The sequence below is a fragment of the Onychostruthus taczanowskii genome, unplaced genomic scaffold (assembly GCF_017590055.1).
Source record: "Onychostruthus taczanowskii isolate IOZ18803 unplaced genomic scaffold, ASM1759005v1 scaffold12, whole genome shotgun sequence".
Classification (NCBI taxonomy): Eukaryota; Metazoa; Chordata; class Aves; order Passeriformes; family Passeridae; genus Onychostruthus; species Onychostruthus taczanowskii.
In genome coordinates, this window is record NW_024498351.1 from 5,364,079 (window position 1) to 5,372,876 (window position 8,798).

Below are 8,798 nucleotides of genomic sequence, written 5' to 3' on the forward strand. Positions count from 1 at the left end.
CACTTGTGCAGTCAGCAGCCGAGAATGTTCAACCTAGCGCGGGGCGGCAGCAGTTTAAGGCAGCAGACTGAAGCCGGGGGCGGGCACTGCGAGGTGGTGGGAAGAGGTGGGGTAGGGATCTGAGGTGGATTCCCAGAATTTGCACATACACTCCTCCCATTTTCAGAACCTGCTTTGCACTTAGTTGCCTGATCTGTGCTCCAGCCAGGTCTCAGGGGAGGCAGGAAGGTGAGACAAGGCATGGAGATGCTACACCTGGTCACAAGCATAATCAAACTCACACATCACTTCGTAACGGGGGCTGGCAGAATTTCACTTTACTAGCACAGGGAGAAGCCACAGTAGCAATCTGAATTATCTGTACCAACCATCAATTGCCTAAAAACAAATTATATTTTAGGATTATGTAGGCCTCTCCTGCCACAGATCTGTGTTTTGCAAAGAGACTCAACACCATTTCCCCAGTTCTGTGGATGACAAAACTGAGGCAGAGAAAGGTGTGATGTCACTGGGCAGTGGCATATCTGGAAAAGTCTGTGGTATTTCTCACAGGCAATGAAAGTATGAATCCTCCCTATCCTTCAACACAGTGAGTCCATTCCAATGACTTTAGTCAATGCTTGCTTGCTGGGGAGCTAAAGTTGTTGGTGTCTGCCTTATTCAATACTGCTACAAGGGTGTTTACTAGCCCTATCTTCTGCCATGGGCTTTGTTCCAGCAAATTACTTCAGTATGTCCTTTTGCATGCTCTCTGTATTGGAAGCATTAACACCATTCTACTCATGACCTAGACCTGCAAATAAAGCCTGATTTTGTGCCTGCACAGCACAATGTGTGATAAGGCAGTGTTGAATGAGGCTTTTGACTCTGTTACATCTTTGACCAAATGATGTGAACAAATGGTGAGAACGGGGCTCACGGATAGATCTGTTGTTACTGGGGTCAGCTTTGTGATTTCAGGCAAATGACTTCATCTCTGTACAGCAGGATCAATGTTTCAACTTGGCATAACAGGTATTTTAAAAATGGGAAAAAAAAAATCACTCTATAGAAACCAGATTATTAGAAAATTAGATATAATTATGCCCTGAAACATGGACAGATCATGACCTGTATATCCTCTTTTTATCTGGGTCAAACAGAAAATTGGGTCAAACAGAAAGTTCCCATCATGTTGAGAGATCCACCCACATATTGCCAGAAGGAAATGTGAGTGTTTAAGATGCTAAAAATCAATCTGATGTGACACTTAAAGTGAGGCTGAAGCATTGTGCCTGGGAGAGTCAGCTTTCCAGTAACTGTACTGATGACCAGTGAGTTAGTTGCCAGGCTGCCAAAAGTCTTTTTTAAGGATAACCGATGCTGAAGGTTTGTCTTTCCAAATCTGCTATTAATTACCTTCAAGAGCCATGTGCAGAATGTACTCTCATTCACTTACTGATACAAATAGAACATGGTCCCACCTTTTACAGAGTTACTTCTGTTTCCTAAAGTGTGAAAACAAAGTAAATAGAACTGGGTAGAAGTCTATCTGCTGTTGTGGTTTTTTTTGCTGTTGCTTCACTGGTGCTTTAACACGGACTGAGGAAATGACCGCTGAACCGAGCTTGCTTTGCTTCATCTTTGCAGCTCATGACACAAGGGTCCACAGGGTCCTAGAGATAGCATTCCAGAGGCTGTGCACCAGCAGGATTCCCTTAGATATGACAAGATAGCACGAGTAGGTTGCTGGTATGAACTTTGTTAAGTAACAGCTTGAACACCGATGTATACACTGCAGAGTACAGATGGGCACATACCGTTTGTGATGCAATAGGTAAACCACGTAGCACAATTCAGGTATCCCTCATCCTCTGACAGAATAAAGAACACATCTTTCCCTTTTGTCACTAGAAGTAGAACATACAGCCTTGAAACTCTGTCAGAAGACTATTTGGTAGCAGAAAACAAAAAAAAAATTATCTTGTGTTCCTAGGCAAGAATTTCAGGAGTCAGAGAAGATGACAACAGTGAACTGTAGCAGTAAAAGCCTAGTTCATCCTGAGTTAAAACCCCCAAGATTTTATAATTAAAGTATGAGAATGGCTATAATGACATAATAACATTATATAAATAGAGTTTCAATGTTCAAGGTAAATGTCTAATTGGTGGGAAAAACAAAAGGATCATTATCCCTACAAATGGGTTAGGAATAGGAAACCTGAATTTTCAGCCAGATGCTTATGTTACACAAAATTATCACTGTATATATTTACAGTCATGAAGGAGTAAATTTTCAATATTGCCTCAATGATTACCAAATATTTGCACACTGCAATTATAAGTGTTGCTTAGCTGTGTTTGTGGTTACAACTGTGGTACTTCTCAGCAGAAGATGTAAATATTTAAACCTCAGGAAATTTTTGTTTGCTTACCTGATTACATGGTCATGAATAATTAATCATTTCATATATTTGCTTCTTTTTTCTTTTCTTCTGTTATTTTACCTCTCATTGCTTAGAAAGATCTTATTCCTACTTTTAATTAAGTTGAAAGCAATCCATATCCTATGTGGTATTTTTCCTCTCCTACATACCATTTTGTCATGGTGGGTCCTGGTTGCAAAACAGCTGACCCACTTACCAAACCAGTGTGCCAGAGACCTAATTGCACCCTCAGACATGTCCAGCCTTATTTAGCCATGCTGATTTTCTGGCCAGTGTGTTCTTTCCAGTAATTCTGTTTGCTGGTTTGGTAACAGATGAGGAACAATATGTGGTAGCACAGGTGGAAGGAAGAGTTCTCAAACTCAGTGTACTCTTTTACTGAAATTTATTTTTGATGAGAGAGTAAAGATCATTATTTGTTTGAAAGAGCTTTCTTCAACTCAGTATTGATTAGTATTTTTTGTCAGCCACTGGGACACTAGCCAACACCTGCCCATCATTCATGAAAAACCTTTCATCAGAAAAACAAACTAGATGAAACACGTTTGTGTCTGTAAATTAGTTCCTGAATATCAGAATATCCTCATGGCTTCCTTGGAAAAACATCTGTTTTTTAAGCTTATACTTACTTGCCTTAAGAATCTAACCTGAAAAATCAGTCTACAACATTTTATAAATGTTCAGTGATGAGTTTTAAGATTTCCAATGGGCTTTTATTACTATTTAACTTAAAGTGTTCAGTGGACTTGACATGAACTTCCATTTTTTTAGATGCTCCAGAAGATAATTTTCCTATTTAAAAAATAAATAAATATTGAAAAATACCAAATGGCAAATTATGAAACAAAAATCCCTACAATGTTTTGCTATCCATCACCAATATGTATCACCGTGCTTGCATTACTAAACAGATTAGTGGGCAAAATCCCCTTTGCTAGGTCAATCAATAAGTATGATAAATAGGATGAGAACTACAGACAACTAAAAAGCTGTCTAGTAGCGAAGCTATGTCAATGGTGGACAAGAAAGTCAAGCACACTAAAGTGAAAATGAAAAAAAAAAAATGTTTTGTAACTTATCTTTCTCTTTCAATTTTCAAAATGTGGGTGAAAGGTAAATAACAACAACATTTTTTTCCAATTGCATAGTCCACTCTGTGCAGCACATTTCTTCCTCACCCTTTCTGAAGTGAAATGAGTCAACAAAAATCAGTTGCTGTGCAAAGGAGAGCCCTTAATGTCTTTACATTTGTGACACCAGCACAGGTACTTGCTGGGCTTCAGCTCAAATACTGGCTGGAAATAGTTGTTTCCTTGAAAATTAAGTGAAGAACAGTAAGAAACGTATGTACTTCGTGTCAGGCAGAACCTTTCATTTTGGAAAGAAATTATGGGATATTTTGCTGCCTCCACACTGGGAATATGCATTTTAGAGTGTATTCTTTAATACTTACAGGCTAATATATTTTCTTAAATCAAAACATGGAAGTTATATTGATTCATGACTGTTCATGCCAGCACTTTTAATAACATGAAAGACACTTTGTTTTCTGCAAAGAATAACCAAGGGTTATTGCTTTAATACATAGTTCTTTTTTTGTCTTAAACTATCACTACAAATAAATTTAAACAAATATGTAAAAAATAAAGCATCAAAAATAAGACATTTTATCATCATAATACTTCTGAAGGCACCTCATATCCATAAGCCAGATATTTGGTGGTTCGAATGAGCTATTATCTTATTTTTGAAAAATCCTATGATGTTTCTGTTTAGTTAGTTCTGCTTACTTAATTTCATGCATTAAAGAATTTATTTAAACCTCTTTCAAATCTCAAGGTATTAAGAGTGTTCTTTTATCTGAAAAAAGGTCTGTGATATAAAGGAACGGAGTCAAGATGATTCAGAAGATAACTCATTCTGTTGTTTTGTCATAGCTGAGGTTTTTCTGAGTCCTGTAGTACAGGGTGTTATACCTTGAAATTCTAAAAATCTACTACAAAGCCCCAACCATGTTCAGTGAAACATCGTTATTGAGCTTTGAGTTGTTTGTGCCTTATGTAGGGGTATTTGATGCAACATAGTAAATTGTCTGCCTTTACTGATCTACAGAAACCATTTCCAGCTGTTGATTCCCTTAGAAAAGGTTGGTCTGCAGAAGAGAGATTGCACTGTATGCTTTACCTTGAGGGCAAGAACAGTGAACTTATTTGTTAAACAGAGAGATGCACTAATTTGTGGGAATGAGATAAGTAGTAAATTCAAATATTTGCTGAGTATTTTGTAATTAGTTGAGAGGACAGAGCCTCAATAAACTAAACAGAGTCTACTTCAATAATTAAACATATAGGCTGATATTATTGGTTTGGACAGGAATTTATTGACAATAACATTAAAGAAGATACAGCAAAAATGTAATGTATTTCATAATAAATCTCTGGCCTGGGAAATAATTTGCTTGTACTTTTTTAAGGAATCAGAGGAAGCCTGACTGTCAGAAAAATCCTAGAAATAGAATGGAAAGTGTATTTGTTTTGGAAAAATGCACTCTGTGTTGTCCTCCCTGACTTCCAGTATTAGGCTTGAATGCCATTAATTCAGGATGATGGAAGTAGAAGAATGAATTCCACAGTTCTCTTACACATTATCTGTGCTCCATGCTGGTGCATGAATCTGTTTACAGGAAGAGAAGCACAGGCTTATGTTTGAAACATTAATAGCACTAGCTGATTAAATGTAAATATAAGTATTTAAGGTCACTCAAATACAAATAGGGTCAGGTCAGATTTATCTATATGTAAACCATGAGCAGAAAAAACCATCTTTCTTCTAAAAAATAAAGCCGGAAGATGTTTCTTTCTTGTGCTTCCTTCTCACAAATTATGAGAGGAATTCTGGCTTATTCTTAAAAATGTTACATTAAGCAATGGGTTCCTACCACGTGAGTGAGTTGTGACAGCTCTTATTGTTGACCCAAATCCCCTACACAGGTCACAAATACAGCGAAGCCTTTACTAGCACCTCCTGTCTATGAATTCCACACAGGCTTGTTGCTCATTGTGCTTTCTTTTGGGCTTCACTGACAACCACACAGTGCCATCTAATGTCCTCAAAGAGCAATAAACTGTTCCTGAAATCTCTTAAATCACCTCAAAAAAATCTCAAAATTAAGACTTGACCATCACAGAGCATTGCTTCCCAAGACTACCAGGAAAAGAACCACTATATAATTTCCCTGTGTTTTCATTTAAACAATCCTAATCTCATGTATGAAATAATGGGCTCTGAGCTAATCATTACTGCCCAGGACGGAATGATGATGGTAATGAAAATTCAGTAAATTTTAATAAAATAATTTGTGAAATGGAGGGTATAGAGGTAAAATTACTCTCGCAGAAAAATGGGTGATTTTGCTGGACTCTCAATAAGCTTATTAAACAGTCTACTTACTTATGGACAAGTAAAAATTGAGTAAGAAACACATTCTCTGTGGGAACCAACAGAATACAGGTTTTGATCCCTTTATCACTTCACTGCACCATTGCAAATAATGGAAATGGTCCTAAATCCTTTCCTTGTGTTTTTGGGAGAGCAACTAATGGGTGTGTCTTAATATTAAATATATGTTGGATATTAATTGTCTCACACATCTGTCAACATCCATATACAAATTTGCTAAAATTGTATTTAAGGTTCCATAAGGACCTTGAAATGGTTCCTGACAAAGCAAGATCCAGTCCTTCCTCCGAACCACGAGCAGTGGCTGTCAAAATCCATGCTATGTGGTATTCGCATGCCCTCTAAACAGAGAGAAGTTGTGAGACAAGCAGAGAAGAAGGAAAACCATAATTGTTATCTTGCTTGCTGTGCCAAAGTAGAATGCAATACGGAGATCGTTTACCCGAAGCGAGGATGTTTTGTTCCCTTGGCCTGTCAGGGCCAAGCGTGTGTGTGTTGGACTGTCACGAGACAGTCACAAGAGAGTCGAGGAATGAGTGCAGTTGTGTGTAGTTGTGAGCAAGGGTGAGTGCAAGGCAGATTCAGTTTAGATGCAATGTATGTAGTGTAGAATAATAAAGTAATTATTTAGCCTTCTGATGATGGAGTCAGCTGCCTCATTTTCTCTCCCTCTCCACACATGTCGGGAGTCGCCCGTGCATCGATAATGCTACAAAAATAGTTGAGAGAAGATAAAAGAATAAAGCCTTCTAGATTCCAAGACTCTTTCACCAACATACACACGTGCATGTGAGTATTTCTTAACACAGATAAAATGCCCTGTTCATCCGGAGAGACAGAATCGCGCAGAGGATGCTGGCAGGAGCAGGTGGCTGGTTTTGGGGCCAGGGATGGTTTTGCCGGCGAGGAGGGTGCGGACAGCGGTGAAACACAGCCACCTGCCGGCCTCTGGGTCCCTTGGCCCCAGCAGCCAGCTCTCCTCCTCACGCCCAGGAGTTTTGCAGCATGAAAATGTGGCCCAGCCCATTCAAGTGGAACTTTGACTTACATCCATGTGTTATCAATGATTCTGCTTATCAGGGATTGGCATGAATTCTGGATGTGTTCAAGCACAGAAGGCAGGACTGCAGCACATTGGCAATAGTGTCCCAGCCTAGGCGAACCACACTTGAATTTCACCCCAGGATCTGAGAGGATTGCATGACTTGCAGAGGATTAGCCATGTCTCCTGCCACGCTGCAATATCAACGCGTCTGACTGCAATGCATTCCGTATCAAAACACACGTGGAAGACACTTTAAAGTTTATTTACAGAAAGCATCTGTCTTTATGTCTGTATGGATAGCCATGTATTTTGTACCAGAGACTGCTCTTTCTGATTCTTGATTCAATGTTGACTTTAAGGAGCTACAGTAAATATATATTTAGGACAAAGCTCTCTAGAGTTGAATATGCATAAATTACCTGGTGTTTTTTCTCCCCTACTGTGATTATTTGCATGTTTACTAGTTTATAGGGACTCAAAACCTGCACATTTTCAACATAATAATGAAATACTTTCATAGTGTAGTAATAAAAATCTGTATAGGGAACCAAATTTCCTTTCTTTATGACCTCCTTGGTTCTGCCTCTTTGATAGATTAGGATAGGAACTGTTCATCACTCAGGCACTGAGAACATAAAATGGTGCTTTGTAGCCCCTCTTTGCAACAGGAAAACATTGTACCTCGCTAAATAAGGAACCAAATTCTGAGATCAGAGCATGATTATTTCCTATCTTCACTCAACTGCATTATTTCTATTCACAATTTGAAAGTAGTCTAACTGGAAGTTTTATCAACAATTTCCAGAAGTACTTATTTATTTTCAACATAGCTACTTTTCACATCAGTAAAGCCCCCTCTCATCATCACCACACACTTCGCATTGTGTTACGCCAAATGTTTTATTTTTCATCACTCTTGCAAAAACTCCCAATTTTATTATTGTATCATTTGCAAGATGCAATTCAAACCCACTTGGAACAGAAGTGTATTTGTTAAGGAAGGCCAAGCTGTTGTTGTGTCAGAGTACCTCACAAGACTCTTGTTCAGGCACAGTCCTCGCTGATGCCAGACACGGAGGATTCGCTCTGGAGCACCCGCACACGATATCCAGCACGCTGTCTCTGGATAGCCCTCTGTGGGGATATCCAGAGACAGCCCAGACACTAGGACCAGGAAATCCTTCCTCCTTATATACGAGAGAGTTTCCTGGCTTGGTGACACTCTCCTCACGTCCACAGACTGGAAATTCAGTCCAGGACCTGAGAAATGCTTTATGTCAGAACAGAGATGTGCACTCCCACACAGAAAGTCTTACTCTTCAATAAACATATTTTGTATTTAGGCGAGGAGGGAAAGGTTTCAGAAGGATTCCATAACGGGACTATCTGACACGCTTCTGACGTTATCCCGAGCCTCATGACGGGGTTTCTTTCCACTGTCCAGGCTTTCCCCGACACTCCGCCGCACGCTCCGGGGGGTGACACGGCTGCGCCCGCGGAGCCGCAGCTCCTCGGGGATGCGACAGCCCCGTCACCGACCCGTGTGCAGCATGGGGCTGGGACAGCCCGAGCCAGAGCGGCCCGTTCGGACACACCCCGGCCCGGACCCATCACTGCCCTGCAGATGACTGGCGCTATACGTACACCCGCTGCACCCGCACAGCGCCCGGCACTCTCCCTCGCGCTCCCGGGGTTTATAAACTTTCTCCCGCCCCTTTTCCCAATCGCCTCCGCAGGCCCCAGCTCCTCCCCAGCCCTGTGTTAGCAGCCGCAGCCGGGGCGGTGCCCGCGCTCCCGCCGCCACCATGAGCTGCGCCGCGCTGCTGGCGCTGCGGGGCCCGCGGCTCCTGGGGGCCGCCGCCCGCCCG